The sequence below is a fragment of the Cervus canadensis genome, chromosome 1 (assembly GCF_019320065.1).
Source record: "Cervus canadensis isolate Bull #8, Minnesota chromosome 1, ASM1932006v1, whole genome shotgun sequence".
NCBI lineage: Eukaryota > Metazoa > Chordata > Mammalia > Artiodactyla > Cervidae > Cervus > Cervus canadensis.
Window position 1 is genome coordinate 29,150,140 of NC_057386.1, and position 17,151 is coordinate 29,167,290.

Here is a 17,151-nt window from a genome sequence, read left to right on the forward strand (position 1 = left end):
GAACCTTCCCCAGTTTAAGCATTTAACACAGCATGTTGATATTTACGGCTAGATTGTTTTTCCTTGACTCCTTGGGGCATGGAAGTTTTGCCAAGTTTTAAACAATTAGTTACAAATAGAAAAGAGAAACTCCTAAAAGAACTATGAGAGGAAGATTATAGCATTTGTCAATCAAGTCAGCAAAATCTCGACTGATCATCAGAAAGCATATTAACCTTAAGAGATAAACATCATGACAGGTGGAGCAGAAGAAGACCTCTTTTGCTGTATTTTAATATATAAGAGATACTCTGTGGCTCAGATAGTAAAGAATCTGCCTGCAATGTGGGAGACCCGGGTTCAATCCCCGGATCAGGAAGATCCCCTGGAGAAGGGAATGGCAACCCACTCCAGTATTCTTGCCTGGAGAACCCCATGGACAGAGGAGTCTGGTGGGCAACAGCCCACAGGGGTGCAAAGAGTCGGACACAGCTGAGCACACACACAAATTTTTTTTAATGTAATACTATAAGATAATGACTTTTGTGTATGTTAGTCAGTAATGTCTGGCTCTTTGCAACCCCATGGACTGTAGCCCACCAGGCTCCTCTGTCCATGGGATTGTCCAGGTAAGAATACTGGAGTGGGTTGCCATTTCCTTCTGCAGGGGATTTTCCCAACCATTGAACCCTTGTTATAGTTTCCTTTTATTTAAGTTTTAAGTTTATGTTTTGTAAATAAATTCACAGGATTTATTCTTGTCAAACAAATGACTTTATTAAAGGATCTGATTGAACAAAGAATGTGATTTTGATATTTTTAATACTTTGAAGACAAAGTATATCCCTTTGGTTACAATAATTCACCACAAGTTCAAAGTGCATTCTCCAATCTAAGAAGTAGTGATTCTGCTCACTTACCTGGGCTCCTGGCTTGTTATCATAGAATTGATAATGGAGATTAGCCTGATGGGAGTAATTATCATTTAGAATTGTATATATTTATAAGGAAAGTCAAATATTTAAAATTCTATATTCCTAGGAAAGCCCACAAAGAATAACTTACTTCTGTAGCAAAAAAAAGGGGGGGGGGGAGGGGGAGGGAAGGAAGAAAGAAAAGAAAAAGAAGAATTAAGCTATTACAGAAAAATCCAAACAAACATTTTGGCCAACCCAATAGATTTGGTAAGAGTAGCCATTCAAGTTATTATGCATTATTCTCACTCTGTCAATGAGGAGAAAGTGATAATAGCAATGTCATAAGCCAGAAACAAATAAGCTGAACTTGCTTTGCTATATAGTTTTTAAAATATTTGTAGTATTTTTAAACATTTGAATTTAATGCCAGCATCAGAAAATCAGGAGACTTCATAATTTTGCATTATAAAATCTTCATTTTCATTTCATGTGAAAAATCAAAAGATCTGACCACACTGGGACTCCACTGCCTTATGGCAACAATGATTGGCAATTAAATTGTCCCCTCATGAGAAAGAGCATGCTCTTGCCACTTTGCCAAATACTCCATGACCTTCAAATGCACTAGACTTGGCCTGTCTCACTTCGGCACAAGCTTGCAGCTTCACCCCTGCAGGGACTGAATTTCTGACCCTGAGCTCAACTACACACATGTACATGTGTGAAGCATTCGGCCAGCCTGTACCCCATTATCCCACTAGCCAGCTCTGTATACACCCTTCATTGTGGCGTCTAGAGGGAGCTTCTGGAACGAAGGTGATTCTCAAGCACCACCCTCCCCCTGCCACCCCCATGACTGCTCCCACCAGGAGAGTACCCTGAGAGGAGCCTCACAGTCCACATGGGTGAGCAAGGCACCTGACCATCTGTCTGCCTGAAAAGGTTCAAGATGACCCACAGAATGCCACAAACTGATGTCCTCGGGAGCACCAAAGAGATTGTAAGCCCCCCTTCTCAACCCTTCTACCTATGAATAGCACAGGCACCGGAGGGGGATAAAGGATCATGAGAAACAGGAAACACAATTACTCTGGTTCAGCAGCGGTGGGGCTGTGGGTTAATGATGAGGTTCATCAGTGCCCTAGGCCACGCCCAACGAGATAGCACCTGGAGTTGAAAAAAATCTGGTTTATTTCTAACTACACAAGTGAGAGCACACACTACAGCAAACTGGACGTATCTCAGTAGATGGGTGTCAGAGAGAACCCAGGACAGGAACTGAGCTCTGGTTGGGTGATTTGGGGAACGGTCTAAAGATTCAGGGATTCCCTCTGGTTTGGACGTTGCCAGACAGTGGGACAATTCTACGATTGGGTATTTTATGCGTGTCACCAGGACCTTGCTTTTCTCTGCACTTAGCTGGCTCTAGTGGTAAAGAACCCGCCTGAAAAAAAAAAAAAAAAAAAAAAAAAAAAAAAAGAACCTGCCTGCCAATGCAGAAGACACAAGAGACCTGAGTTCGGTCCCTGGGTTGGGAAGATCTGGAGGAGGGCACGGCAACCCATTCCAGTATTCTTGCCTGGAGAATCCCATGGACAGAGAACCCTGGCAGGCCTGGTCCATAGTGTCACAAAGAGTCAGATATGACTGAAGTAACTTAGCAAGCAAGCAAGACAAAATTACACAGTGGTCTTGTTTTGTTTCTTTTTATCATGGTCTAGGCTTCCCTGGTGGCTGAGGTGTAAAGAATCTGGCTGCCAATGCAGGAGACTGGGGTTTGGTCCCTAGGTTGGGAAGATCCCCCGGAGAAGGAAATGTCAACCCACTCCAGTATTCTTTCCTGGAGAATCTCATGGATGGAGAAGCCTGGTGGTCTACAGTCCATGGGGTCAAGAAGAATTGGATTCAACTTAGAAACTAAACAACGACAACAAAGTAACCTTGCCTGAGATTGGTGTTCCCTAAAACTATGTGTTGCAGGAAAACAAAATGGCCTGCTGTGAGCATCAGATGAGCTTGCAATAGTACTGTATTGAAGTCCAGCTGTGAATGTGGGTTAGTGGTAGATCAGGGGCTACTTCTCCATCCCACTCCTAGGTTGTGTGAACCCCAAAGATTTTTTTCAGTCTTAGCTGGAAAGTCACTCTTCCGAGACATTATCCATCAGCTATCTAAGCCAGGATCTTCCAAAGATCTGATCCTTATGCAGTTACAATGGCTTGCTAAAATCACAGTGCTGGCTTTGTTAGTACCTTACCAAACTAGAATAAGAAAGGGACATTAATTTAGGATGGACATATGATTGAGGCCAACCATGGAGTCAGGGCTTTGAAAGAGGAATGTACAAAAATCACTTCTCCATTTCACTCTTGAGCAGAGATTTAAAGTTTCCACAATGCTGTCACAGACATTAGTTGGTTTCATGGTAAAACAGAAAAATTATTGCCACCTGTGTTTATGTAAGCACATCTTTGGATATCTTTCATACACTTACTACTGAGTAAAATGCAAGAGGGACCAGAGCTGACCTCCTTGCCTCTAACATGATTGCGAGTGGAGGAGAGAGTGTGCAGGACAGGGGAGTTCTCCAAAGACACTGCTGCAACCACCCCCAAAGCCTTGCACATCTTCACAGGATTACATTGTAAAGAAGCAGTCCTTTTCCTCTCATCTCCTACCCTTTTCATGGCAAGTGACCAGTAAGCCATTCCAGAATCAGGGCTCTTGCTACGAACAGAAACTACCTAAGTCCCCTACATACAAGCCTGGTGAGCTTTCAAAGATGCAAACGTGTGTGTTCCATCAACACCAGGTGTGTGAGGGGAACTGAAGCTTGCCCTCCATCTCCTATTGCTGACGACCCTTCAGCTCTACCACCTCCCACCTCCTCTCCCTCCTCCATCAGTTGCTCTTCCTGCCTGTTCCTTCGATGCCAGCCCCTGTGTCCCAGCTGTTGTGCTGTCCTACTGTACTTTTCAAGGTGCTGTGCTGTAAGATTAAAGATGTTTTCTGTATTTTTGTGTTTTTCTTGGTATTATTTCTGTGATAAGTATTATAAACCTACTACAGTACAATACTACATAGCCAATTTTGTTGGACTTATGGGCAAACTGGACTTAGTGGCCTTGGAACAAGATTTCTTTTTCATATCATATTTTAAACCCTAATCAAAATCCTGTTGGAGAAGGCAATGGCAACCCACTCCAGTACTCTTGCCTGGAAAATCCCATGGACGGAGGAGCCTGGTAGGCTGTGGTCCTTAGGTTCGCTAAGAGTCGGACATGACTGCGCGGATTTACTTTCCCTTTTCACTTTCATGCATTGGAGAAGGAAATGGCAACCCACTCCAGTGTTCTTGCCTGGAGAATTCCAGGGACGGGGGAGCCTGGTGGGCTGCCATCTGTGGGGTCGCACAGAGTCAGACACGACTGAAGTGATTTAGCAGCAGCAGCAAAATCCTGTTCTGACTGAAAGGACAATCAGTCTCCTCCAGCCCCTGCCTTCTGGGCTACACTTGAGAACCCATTTCCTTAAGTCTCCAAGTTCACCCCCAGCTTCTGAAGAAATAATAATTCTTTCACTCCTACATCTTCTGCCTCCCCGGGAGAATAGAACCCTTTTGATCTATAGCTCTTGCTGATCCAGAATTATTTTCCATTCCACATTGTCCCAAAATATCTCTCTGGCCCCCTATTAATCAACTGATCAATACCTCCCAATATTGGTCATAAGTGAAAGTTGCTCAGTTGTGTCCAGCTCTTTGCAACCCCATGAACTATAGCCCACCAGGCTACTCTGTCCATGGGGATTCTCCAGGCAAGAATACTGGAGTGGTTGCCATTTCCTTCTCCAGGGGATCTTCCTGACCTAGGGATCAAACCCAGGTCTCCCACATTGCAGGCAGATTCTTTCTAGCTGAGCCACCAGGGAAACCCAAGAATACTGGAGTGGGTAGCCTATCCCTTCTCCAAGGGATCTTCCCGACCCAGGAATCAAACTGGGGTCTCCTGTATTGCAGGCAGATTCTTTACCAGCTAAACTACCAGGGAAGCCCATTTAATATGCTTAATTCTATCTTAAAATTAACACTTTCATGTAAGATTTCTGACCTTGAACTTAAAGCATCTTATAATCTGAGGTTATATTTAATGAGGGTTTTGCCCCCACACTCTGGTGCTTGTTATAATTGATGGGGGGGGGTGAGAAGAAATAGAGGAAAACAACAGAATCAGAAAGACTAGAGATCGCTTCAAGAAAATTAGAGATACCAAGGGAACATTTCATGCAAAGATGGGTTCGATAAAGAACAGAAATGGTATGGACCTAACAGAAGCAGAAGATATTAAGAAGAGGTGGCAAGAATACACAGAACAACTATACAAAAAAGATCTTCATGACCCAGATAGTCACGATGGTGTGATCACTCATCTAGAGCCAGACATCCTGGAATGTGAAGTCAGGTGGGCCTTAGAAAGCATCACTACGAACAAAGCTAGTGGAGGTGATGGAATTCCAGTTGAGCTATTTCAAATCCTGAAAGATGACGCTGTGAAAGTGCTGCACTCAATATGCCAGCAAATGTGGAAAACTCAACAGTGGCCACAGGACTGGAAAAGGTCAGTTTTCATTCCAATCCCGAAGAATGCTCAAACTACTGCACAATTGCACTCATCTCACATGCTAGTAAAGTAATGCTCAAAATTCTCCAAGCCAGGCTTCAGCAATACGAGAACCGTGAACTTCCAGATGTTCAAGCTGGTTTTAGGAAAGGCAGAGGAACCAGAGATCAAATTGCTAACATCTGCTGGATCATCAAAAAAGCAAGAGAGTTCCAGAAAAACATCTACTTCTGCTTTATCGACTATGCCAAAGCCTTTGACTGTGTGGATCACAATAAACTGTGGAAAATTCTGAAAGAGATGGGAACACCAGACCACCTGATCTGCTTCTTGAGAAACCTGTACACAGGTCAGGAAGGAACAGTTAGAACTGGACATGGAACAACAGACTGGTTCCAAATAGGAAAAGGCGTATGTCAAGGCTGTATATTGTCACTCTGCTTATTTAACTTATATGCAGAGTACATCATGGGAAATGTTGGACTGGAAGAAGCACAAGTTGGAATCAAGATTGCCGGGAGAAATATCAATAACCTCAGAAATGTAGATGACACCACTCTAATGGCAGAAAGTGAAGAGGAACTAAAAAGCCTCTTGATGAAAGTGAAAGAGGAGAATGAAAAAGTTGGCTTAAAGCTCAACATTCAGAAAACTAAGATCATGGCATCTGGTCCCATCACTTCATGGGAAATAGATGGGGAAACAGTGGAAACAGTGTCAGACTTATTTTTTGGGGCTCCAAAATCACTGCAGATGGTGATTGCAGCCATGAAATTAAAAGAAGCTTACTCCTTGGAAGGAAAGTGATGACCAAACTAGACAGCATATTAAAAAGCAGAGACATTACTTTGCCAACAAAGGTCCATCTATTCAAGGCTATGGTTTTTCCAGTGGTCATGTACAGGTGTGAGAGTTGGACTATAAAGAAAGCTGAGCACTGAAGAATTGATGCTTCTGAACTGTGGTGTTAGAGCAGACTCTTGAGAGTCCCTTGGACTGCAAGGAGATCCAACCAGTCCATCCTAAAGGAGATCAATCCTGGGTATTCAATGGAAGGACTGATGCTGAAGCTGAAACTCCAGCACTTTGGCCACTTCATGCAAAGAGTTGCCTCATTGGAAAAGACCTTGATGCTGGGAGGGATTGGGGGCAGGAGGAGGAGGGGACAACAGAGGATGAGATGGCTGGATGGCATCACTGACTCAATGGACATGAGTTTGAGTAAACTCCAGGAGTTGGTGATGGACAGGGAGGCCTGGCATGCTGCGATTCAGGGGGTCACAAAGAGTCAGACATGACTGAGTGACTGAACTGAACTGAGTGAGTAAATATTAAAGGTTGTCAGGATATGCTAAGGAGCTCTGTGGGAGCGGGGAAAGTTGGCTTACATTGTAGAAATCTTTCCTCTTGTCATTTTCCCTAAATTTCTGTATTTCAAAATTTTAAGATTTCATCTTTTACCCACCATACATTTAGAATCTTGCTCTAAGATGATGCTTGTTGAAAGAAAATGAGTTTACCAACACCAGTAAGAAAAATTCCCCTTTATTGTACATTGTTTGAAATCACATGATGTTTATTTCATGGTTAAGCAATTCCTGCTTGCAGAAATGGACCCATTGCTTTCTTTGAGAGCGATGTGCACAGAGAGCAAAGCTCTTGAGCCTTCACTACATTGAGTCAAAGTTCCCACCAACGTAATCACAGAGGCGTCACAGTTGATCATGAAATTCCTACATGAAGCCTTTGTACCTTCTCCATGACAAGGCTTCTGCAATGTTCTGTCTTACCCTCACTAGCTGCTTTCATTCATTTCCATAAACACATTTTCTTGTATTTTCTTTTTGAAAAGGATTATTTCTTTTTCCTTTTGATTTCTAAGAGCCTTTTTATATATTGTAGATATCAGTCTTTATCAGGTACACGGTTTGCAAATCTTTTCTCCCATTTCATATGTTGCCTTCACACTTTTTTTCAATTTATTTATGAAGGATAATCACTTTACAATATTGTGTTGGCCTCTGTCATATATCAACATGAATCAGCCATTGTCCCCTCCCTCTTAAGCCTCCCTCCCACCTCCTACCCCATCCCACCCATCTAGGCTATCACAGAACACTGGATTTGAGCTCCCTGTGTTGTATAGCAATTTTCCACCAGCTATCTAATTTTACACATGGTAATGTATGTGTTTCCATGTTACTCTCTCAATTTGTCCTACCCTCTGCTAATGGCATGTCTCCCTGTGGAAAAAGGGTGGAGCATTGTTGGAGGAAAGGTTTGGGACTCAGTGTTAGGATTTTTCAAGCTTAGCCTTTAATGTAAGAATCCTGTCACTGCACTTCCTACTCTGAGGAAGGGACTCTGAGAAACTGAGAAAAACAATCCGAGAGGTCCAATAATCATAACATGAGAATTCTAGAAAGAAAGAACAAATAAAATGGAGGGGAGGAAATGATCAAGATAATTAAAAAATATCTGGCAGGACAGAATACATGAACTTCCAGATTCAAAGACCTGTTGTCTGAGTGACTAAGAGAGAGAATAAAAAGAGACACACTTCAAGCCTTTCACTGTGTGGTGTCAAAAGACTGGGAACAAAGAAGACACCCTACACTCTGCTAGAAAAGAAGAAAATGAAATACCAGTTTTATACCAAAAAGCAAGAATCCCAGTGATTTCAGATTTCTTAATAGCAAATATTGAAAACTAGACGAAGAGCAAATAATATTTTCCAATTCCTATTTCTATCCTTAAAACTAGAAACCTAGCTCAACTGTCAATCAAGTGTAAGGTAAAAATATAAACAGTTTCAGAAATTGAAGGTCTCAAAACATTTACCTCTTATACATCCTTCCAAGGAAAGTCACTGGAGGACGTGCTCCACCAAAACAAGGGAGTAAGCCCAGAAAAAAGACATCAGGCTGAAGAAACAGGGTATCCAGCAAGAGAGACGTGAAGAAAAATCTCCAGGAGGGTGAAGAAGATCAGAGAAGCTAGGATAACCCTTGCAGAAGATAATCTTTCCACACTGCAACAAGTCATGGAGAAATTTCTCCAAAAAGATGAAAGCATTATAATGCCTAACATGTAGAAATTTATTGAGAAGAGATCCAGATCATTGCTGGAGAATATGGATTAAACTGGCAATAGATATGTGGAAAACTGAGCAAAAAAAAAAAGAACAAAAAGATAATTATTGCTTCCAGGCAGTGTAAAAAGTTGTGCAGGAAAGGAAAAGTTATCAGAGTTTACTAAGTTCAGCTCTAAGTAGTATTCCCATGACTGCAACAATTTAAGCAATTTTTAAATTTCTCAGATTCTATCATTTGATCAATTTTCAAAATAAGCTTTCCTATCTATCCTTATATCCATCTACCTATTCATCTATCATCCATCATCTATCTATTGATCTATTTATTCACTATTCATCATGTATTTTTGCTGATTCTACTTGAGTTGTTAAGTTATCCTCTTGTGCCTTTGCTAATATCTCAGAGATCATCTACCCCACCATCTATGTAGATGCTTCTTTTTACCGGTTTGCTTTTCCTCAAGGCCTGCTTGTCCATCTAGAATCATGATTGAAAGATGAGAGTGATCACTGTTGGTCACTGCATTGACTCCCCAGCGATTGTGGAAGGTACCATTCCTAGCCCAGACCCCTGCCCCAAATGGGAGCATGCTTCAGTCCTCTTTGGGTGGATGGGTGGGGGGTATTGCCACAGACAGACTTCTTCTCAGGTTGGGCAAGCAGAGAGTACATGTGCAGGTTAAGAGCTCATCTCAATGAGTTGGAGCAAGCAAAGCAAATACTCCTCTGGGGGCAGAGAGTTTTAGGGCATTTCCCTCATCTACAGATTTTAGGGCATTTCCCTCATCTACAGAGCTGCTCTCCTATTATTTTTCCCTTTCTGGGAAGCAGAGCCTCCCCTTTATTTACAGAATTCATCTCATCTGCTATATCCTAGGAGAAAATGACATAGCCAGCCTTCTGTGTACCAGAGCTGAGGACCAGTCCAGCTGGGTTGGCAACCTTTCAATTAATTAGGTTGCTAATTGCCACACAGTCTTCCCATTCATTCAACATCATTCAACAAATATTTCCAGCTCTTGCTGATGATCTTGGAGTTTTTCCAGGGCTCTGTGGGGAAGACTGGTACTTGCTTCTGCAGTGATCCATTGCAGGCGTCTCTGTTTGTTTGTGATTGTCTTGGCTCTATTTTCCTGGTCAAACCAGTCTACTTTATAATTTTCCAAAATTCCTTAAAATTACTGTAGATTAAAAAATTTTTTTCTGCAGATAAAATCATCTGTTTTTCAGGACTGCTGAAGGCTTTATCTCATTCTCATCCTTCTTTAGTCATTTTCCTGCGATTTGAAGAGAAAACAGAGAGGTGTATATGTGCTTAATGTCCCATATTGATATAGAAGCTGTGTTCCTAACATTTCTTCATTTACTCCAAGTTCTCAGGGCACATGTATAAGAAGTGTATGCTGATTGCTGTATTTTATGTGTCCTTACATTTCTGAGAATTTTCAGCACCCTATCACATAAACAACAGCTGGGTATAAAATTCCAGTCTCACAATCTTTCAACCTCAAAATGGATAACAGTGTTGCCCCTCTGGTGTCTGATATTTGGAGTCACCATCTGGCAACAAAGTGCTTTTAGCTCCCATTTAAGTTGTTGATCTCCTGCTTCAGTACTTAGTATACTTTTTCCACTAAAAATGACATTAAAAAAATTATATCTAGAAGAGAACTTCTCTGGTGGTCCAGTAATTAAGAATCCCAGTTTCTGATGCAAGAGGCCAGGAACTAAGAACCCACATGCCATGTGGCCAAATAAAACAAAAAATCTAGACTATAACTCAATGTGGTTCTTATTCTACTCCGTCATGTCTATTTCATATCATTTCTCAATGCATGAGATGTAACACTTTGTCATTCATCAATCATCTCTCTGCTATGTTCTTCTTTATAATTTCTCTTAAATCTCTCCACTTTCTTCAAAGGAATTTCTACCCTGTCAACTGAAGCTCCTATTCAATGAGAAATTGACTCTCCTAAATCCTATGTCACTCCACCTTCTTGACATTTTAAAACTGCAGTTCCCCTTAGAACACTCTTCCTTGCTGTTTTTCCAAATATTTGGAGAGGAAGGAGGGAGGCAAATTTTCTACAAGCCATTTAAAGCCTCAGTTTTTCAACCACATCCTGACAGCTTTGTTGTTGTTCACTGGCTAAGTCAAGCCTGACTCTTTGCCACCCCAAGGACTGCAGCATGCCATGCTTCCTTGGCTTCTGGAGGAAGGCTTCACTATCTCCTGGAGCCTACTCAAACCCATGTCCACTGAGTTGGTGATGCCATCCAACCATCTTATCCTCTGCTGCCCTCTTTTCCTCCTGCTCTCAATCTTTCCCAGCATCAGGGTCTTTTCCAAAGAATCAGTTCTTTGCATCAGGTGGCCAAAGTACTGGAGCTTCAGCTTCAGCATCAGTCCTTCCAATGAATATTCAGGGTTGATTTCCTTTTAAATTGACTGGTTTGACTTCCTTGCATTCATGGACTGTAGCCCTCCAGGTTCCTCTGTGCATGGAATTTTCCAGGCAAGAATATTGGGTTGGGTTGTCATTTCCTCCTCCAAGGGATCTTACTGACCCAGGAATTGAACCAGCATCTTCTGTGTTTCCTGCATTGCAGGCAGATTCTTTACCTTCTGAGCCATCAGGGAAGGCCCATGTTATCACTAGAGAACTCTTTTGAAAATACACATGCAATCATTACTGGAAGTCCTTATCTTTTGGTTACATCCTTAGGGCTTCCCTAATAGTTCAGAATCTGCCTGCAATGCAGAAGATTCCTGGATCAGGAAGATCTGCTGGAGAAGGAATAGACTACCCACTCCAGTATTCTTGGGCTTCCCCTGTGGCTCAGCTGGTAAAGAATCCACCTGCAATGCAGGAGACCTGGATTCGATCCCTGGGCTGGGAAGATCCCCTGGAGAAGGGAAAGGCTACCCACTCTAGTATTCTGGCTTAGAGAATTCCATGGACTGTAAAGTTGCAAAGAGGGTTGCAACTTGGGGTTGCATGGGGTTGCAAAGAGTCGTACACAACTGAACAAATTTCACTTTCACTTTAGTCCTAGCATAGGGGTTAAAGTGATTCATACAGACAACAAGGTCATTTGCAACACAGTCTCTTTCTCCACCCACTTCTTGCAGGAGGTTTTAAAATTTAATCCCTTGGCTTTTGATCTGTAAACAATCTGTCTGACCTCAGATCTGTACCTTTTCATGACTCTATATCCACTGATGCCACCTCTTCTCAAACTTGATTGGAATACCAATAAGAGGGACTTTCCTGGCAGTCCAGTGGTAAAGACTTCACCTTTCAATGCTAGGGTTGTGGGTTTGATCCCTCGTCAGGGAACTAAGATCCCACATGCCTCAGGGCCAAAGAAAAAAAACATAAAACAGAGGCAATACTGTAACAAATTCAAGAAAGACTTAAAATCACAATACAAATTAGAGATTTGCATGTACTTTGCTCTATCTCCTGTAGGAATTTCATCTCACAGTCTGATTTTTCAGATTGTTTCTCTAATTTGGCAGAATCTTTTCTGTGTGTGTGCTTCCCTCTGTTTGCTGACATTTATAGAGCTGAATCTACCTAAAAGGGGCTAAGTTTGAATCACTTTAACTATAATATTTTAAATCTTTCAGAGTTAGGAAAAGGAAGAATGAAAAATCTAGTTTTGCTTTGCTGAAATTAAGGTCCACTTTTCTGTAAGAAGGAGGAAACAGCCAGTGCAACATGGCCGTTGGGCCTCAGGTGGTACTTCTGGGTTTGTGGTAGAACAAGAAATCAGCTGGGCCGGCACCTGCCTTCATGGTGGTACCCCTCCCTGCTACTACTGTAGTAGGTCAAGAACAATGGTCAGAGCTGGTCTTTCTGCCCTGTATGATTTCAGGAGCTGTGAGCTCATCACAGATAGAAACAAAGCTCACCTTTCTCGGATGCCTACCTCCTAAATGATGAGCATGTGACTCCTAGATACATGGGGGTCCTTTCAGGAAGCTCTGGGGCTTCCCGGGTGGTGCTAGTGGTAAAGAATCCATCTGCCAATGCGGGAGACATAAGATACGCAGGTTCAGTCTCTGAATCAGGAAGATCCACTGGAGAAGGGCATGGCAACCCACTCCAGTATTCTTCCCTGGGAAATCCCATGGTCTGAAGAGCCTGGTGGGTTATGATCCATTGGGTCTCAAAGAGTCAGACACAACTGAAGCAACTTAGCATACATGCAGGGAGCTCTAGTATCTTCTAGGTTCTAGATATCTATCTAGTATCTTCTAGTATCTTCTTCAGCCAGGCTGCAAACAGTGAAGCCCATGGACCGATAACTTCTCCTCTCCAATCTGTGCTGTGAAAGTGCCTTAAGATTTCGGACATAGTGAAGGCAACCATCAGCAGTTTCTAAGATTGGTAAAGGTTTTTCCGTATTCATTCTTAGTCACATAAATGGGAATGTAAAGATAGCCACCTTTACCCCAACATTCCTTCCAGAATCTCATGTCATTAGCACTGATTTCATTTGTGGTGTGTCACAAGTTATGGAACCTGTGCTGTGAATATCACCCATCTAAAGAAACAATCAACAATACTTCAATTTTTAAAGTCTGAATCCCTAAAACACCTTTATGTTATGGCTCCCCCTGCTGGTTCTACAACAGGCTGACGAAGTTTGAGTAAAGGGGAGACATTTTCAGCTGGAGCCAGACACCTCTGAGCTGGTTAATTTAAACTCCTAGCAAGCATTTAGCATTTCTTAGAAGACTGGCAGCAGGGATTGGGGCACCGCATCTGCACTTCTGAGAAACTCTTCGGGTCTGAGCCCAGGGATGCGATGAAGGTCTTGGCTTGGTCTGGACTCTTGGAAGAGTCCACGGAGAAACACGGCTCTGTGCTCCTAGAGGACATGCGTCCATGTTGCTGTTGTTCCTCGCTCAGTCGTGTCCAGCTCTCTGCGACCCCACGGACCGCAGCACGCCAGGCTTCCCTGTCCTTCACCATCTCCTGGAGCTTGCTCAAACCCATGTCCATTGAGCTGGTGATGCCATCCAACCATCTATCTCATCCTCTGCTGCCCTCTTTTCCTCCTGCTCTCAACCTTTCCCAGCATCAGGGTCTTTTCCAATGAGTTGGCTCTTTGCATCAGGTGGCCAAAGTATTGGAGCTTCAGCCTCAGCATCAGTCCTTCCATTGAATATTCAGGGTTGGTTTCCTTTAGGACTGACTGGTTTGATCTTCTTGCTGTCTGAGAGTCTCAAAAGTCCTCTCCAGCACCACAGCTCGAAAGCATCAATTCTCGGGTGCTCAGCCCTCTTTATGGTCTAACTCTAACATCTGTACATGACTACTGGAAAAACCATAGCTTTCAATATACAGACCTTTGTCAACAAAGACGTGTCTCTGCTTTTTAACATACTATCTAGGTTTGTCATAGCTTTTCTTCCAAGGAACAAGCGTCTTTTAATTTCAAGGCTGCAGTCACCATCTGCAGTGATTTTGGAGCCCAAGAAAATAGTCTGTCAGTGTTTCCATTTTTTTCTCCATCTATTCACCAACAAGTGTCCATAACACATAAAAAAAAATTTTTTTTTAAGAGTATCTGCTGCTCGTCTGTAAGATGCTGCCATAGAGAGCTGGAAACAGCTTCTGTGAGTTTAGAAGAAATGCTTCCTGTGATTGCAAACACACACATGTGTGCACAATTTCTAATTTTTCTTAACAAGATAAAGCTGGGATAATTGAATACTCAGTGACCCCTCACTTACTAATTCCATTTTCCCCTCATTATCTATAATGGTTATAAAAACTGCAGTCTGATGGGTGTTTTATGATTTGATCAAATTCAGAATTATGAAATTTAATCAATAAGAACGGTTTCTGCTATTCAAGAGTCTAAAAAACTTGGTGAAAATATGAGAATAAATTTGTTTTTTCCTTTCAGCTAATGGTGCTCTCAACATCCACACATTTTGTCTTTGGAAGTTCGACCTTTTCTTTCCTCATTACCTCAGGCTATTATTACAATTAGTAATAATAATTATGTGTGTACAAGTGAGTGTGTATATACATCATTGTTGTTTAGTCACTCAGTCGTGTCTGATTCACTGGGAACCCAAGGACTGTAGCCCACCAGGCTCCTCTGTCCATGGGATTCTCCAGGCAAGAACACTGGAGTGGGTTGCCATTTCCTTCTCCAGGGGATCTTCCCAACCCAGGGATTGACCCCACATCTCCTGCACTGGCTGATGGATTCTTTACCACTGAGCCACCTGGGAAGCCCACTTTTTAAACAGTCATTTCTGTGTGCATATGAAAGTGTTTCCATTTGAAATGACTGTCAAAATATTAAAGAAGACACTTTGGGAATTATTAGTGAACTAAAATAATGTTTTTCTCATGCTAAATAGAGATTGGCTTTGGTTAAGAAGATCATTTTTTTTAAAGATAACTTAGAGGTCTCCATTGTAACCTGGCATAGTTACTATTTTTCTTGCAACAAAACCCTCAGCCTCTGATTCTCTTCTTAATCTACTTGCTACTCAGTCTGTGGACTACCCTCTTCAGGGATTGCTTATATATTTCTGCTTAAGAGAGTATTGATATATTTCCCCATAATTTGAAAATATTTGACATTTAAATTAAAAGGTATATTGCTTTATAAAAAACCTTTGTTACAAGTATGTTATGTCAGAAAACTTAAGCTGCAGAGAGGTAACATTTGTCTCTGATTATGTTTTCTAAGATTTTTTTTTTTTGATCTGTACCATTTCTAAAGTCTTTCTTGAATTTGTTACAATATTGCTTCTATTTTATGTTTTGGTTTTTTGGCCAGAGGCATGTGGGATCTTAGTTCCCAGACCATGGATTGAACCCCTAACCCCAGCATTGGAAGAAGTCTTTACCACTGGAGGACCAGGGAAGTCCGCTGATTCTTTCTTTGGACTCACAGAAGACAGAGGAAGCTGCAGGAGTGGCCACCCAGGCCATCCTGTTTCCTACTGTTTTCAGAACTTTTTGTAAAAGTAGTCAGAAGTGCCAGTAGGGATGTTCCTACTGGACCTACTGTTTTTTCTACATGTCAGGAAATTGTGCTCTAACTCAGAACTCCAATTCTCCCCTCCCCCATGATTGGGATCTAGAGGACCAAGGACTACAGTTGGCCCAGTGAGTAAATCCTGGACTTTCATGGAAGTGAGCTGAAAGAGATGACCAGAAGGGAATGTTCCACCTTATTCTGGATAGAGCCTGAAGGCAGCCACCTGGTCATCACCTGGAACCTGAGAACAGGACACAGGATGAGAAGAGAAGAGCCCAGTTGTATCACTTGATAAACGGGATCCATCTAAGCTTAAAGCTCTCAACTCTCAGTACATGAAAAAATACCATCCCTTTTAGATTTTATAAACTTCATTGGATTTTTCCATCACTCGCCATAGGAAGAGTTCCCACTGATAAATAACAGTGTTTAGTTTGGATTTCAAAACTAAAGAGTCACTTTTGTAGAGATGTGGACAGACCTAGAGTGTGTCATACAGAGTTAAGTAAGTCAGAAAGAGAAAAATAAATAGCGCATATTAACACATATGTGTGGAATCTAGAAAAATGGTACAAGTGAACCTATTTGCTGGGAAAGAATAGAGACGCAGATGTAGAAAATGGACATGCGGATACAAGAGGGAAGGAAAGTGTGGGATGAACTGAGAGAGCAGCATGGACATATATACACACTACCACGTGTCAAATAGACAGCTAGGGAGAAGCTGCTTACAGCGCTGGGAGCTCAGCGTGGTGCCGGGATGACGCAGAGGGGCGAAATGGAGTCGGGGGGATGGGAGGGAGGTTCAAGCGGAAGGAGACTCTACGTAAACTTACAGCTGACTCACACTGTTGTAGAGCAGAAACTAACAACACGTTGTAAAGCAATGGCACTCCAATAAAAATATACATAAAGAAAAAAACTAAAGGATCATAACATGTCAGGTCAGGATGAGACCTGCAGAGGCAACCCCAGCCGCGAGACACAAAGGACCAGGCGGAAGGAGGGCTGGATGTGGAGGGTCCTTGCACTTTCTTTGCCGCCTCCTTCAGCAGGCAGAACATGGCAGAGGTGGGAGCTGGGGGCATCCACAGGCTTCCAGGTATACTGTACCTTTCAGCTCAGAGCTCACGACTTGTGGATCTAGAAGCTCCTCTTACTGGCTGCTCTGGTTTGGTTTGGACTTTTTGTAGAACTAGAAATATTAGTAGTGAATTATTTAGCTCTGCATTTTTCAAACTTGGTTTAATGTAGAAGGACACCCAAGAATTCCTCTTGGGGGCGATTTGAACAGGCTGGGGTCTTGGAGCACAATAGACACACACACACACACACACACTCACACACACACTCAGTTTTCTCTCTTGCCATCCTCTGTTTCTTTGTCTCTCTCTTCCCAGAAACAGAGTCTTGGCTGACAGCCAGGGGGAACCACAGACTAAAAAGGATTTCTTAATCTTGACCAAGCACCATATCCTTCTGATGAGAAACTGGGTCCAGAAAGCTTGAGGAAATGTCC